This window comes from Pongo abelii, chromosome 16 (genome assembly GCF_028885655.2).
Source record: "Pongo abelii isolate AG06213 chromosome 16, NHGRI_mPonAbe1-v2.0_pri, whole genome shotgun sequence".
NCBI classification, from domain to species: domain Eukaryota; kingdom Metazoa; phylum Chordata; class Mammalia; order Primates; family Hominidae; genus Pongo; species Pongo abelii.
Window position 1 is genome coordinate 68,333,480 of NC_072001.2, and position 1,032 is coordinate 68,334,511.

At 47.1% G+C, this 1,032-nt stretch overlaps 1 non-coding gene across 1 annotated transcript; it reads left to right on the forward strand.

Moving 5' to 3' along the window:
* Positions 1-410: 410 nt before the first annotated feature.
* On the forward strand, positions 411-517 carry LOC112129318 (U6 spliceosomal RNA). Its single transcript, XR_002911720.1, has one exon. It is a non-coding gene; the product is annotated as a U6 spliceosomal RNA (small nuclear RNA).
* The last annotated feature ends 515 nt before the right edge of the window (positions 518-1,032 follow it).

Here is a 1,032-nt window from a genome sequence, read left to right on the forward strand (position 1 = left end):
AGAAATCCCGTCTCTACTAAAAATAGAAAATTAGTCAGGTGTGGTGGTGCATGCCTGTAATCCCAGCTACTCGGGGGGCTGAGGCAGGAGAATCACTTGAACCCGGGAGGCAGAGGTTGCGGTGAGTCGAGATCTTGCCATTGCATTCCAGCCTGGGCAACAAGAGCAAAACTCTGTCTCAAAAAAAATAAAAAATAAAAGAACAAAGTACCTTTGAGGGACTTACCCCATCGTCGGGGAGATGGAATGGTCACTATAGAACACTAAGGTAAATGTAGGGACAATAACATGCATGGGTTAGTGTGGAGTACCTGTTTTGGGCCCCCTCTGGGGCATCATTCTGAGGGTGGCTCTCAGGGAAGGCTTCCTGGAGGAGGTATAATCATTTGAATTTAAAAAAACGAATGGCAGTGATCACTTCGGCAGCACATGTACTAAAACTGGAATGATACAGAGAAGATTAGCATGGCCTCTGCACAAGGATGACATACAAATTTGTGAAGCATTCCATATTTTAATAAGAAAAACAGGCCAGGCATGGTGGCTCACGCCTGTAATCTCAGCACTTTGGGAGGCCGAGGCGGGCAGATCACCTGAGGTCGGGAGTTCTATACCAGCCTGGCCAACATGGCAAAAGCCTATCTCTACTAAAGATACACAAAATTAGCCGGGCATGGTGGCATGTGCCTATAATCCCAGCTACTCGGGATGCTGAGGCAAGAGAATCACTTGAACTCAGGAGGCAGAAGTTGCAGTGAGCCGAGATCAAACCACTGTACTCCAGTCTGGGTGACAGAGTGAGACTCTGTATCCAAAAAAAAAAAAAAAAAAAGAAATGGTCCCAGGAGAAACCAGTAGGAAATAGGGGAAGCAGGATAGGGAAGAAGAACAGTACAAAGCAGCTAGATTTTTTTTTGGAACGGAGTCCTGCTCTGTTGCCCAGGCTGGAGTGCAGTGGCATGACCCAGTTCACTGCAGCCTCAAAAATTCCAGGCTCAAGTGATCCTCCCACCTTAGACTCCCAAGTAGCTA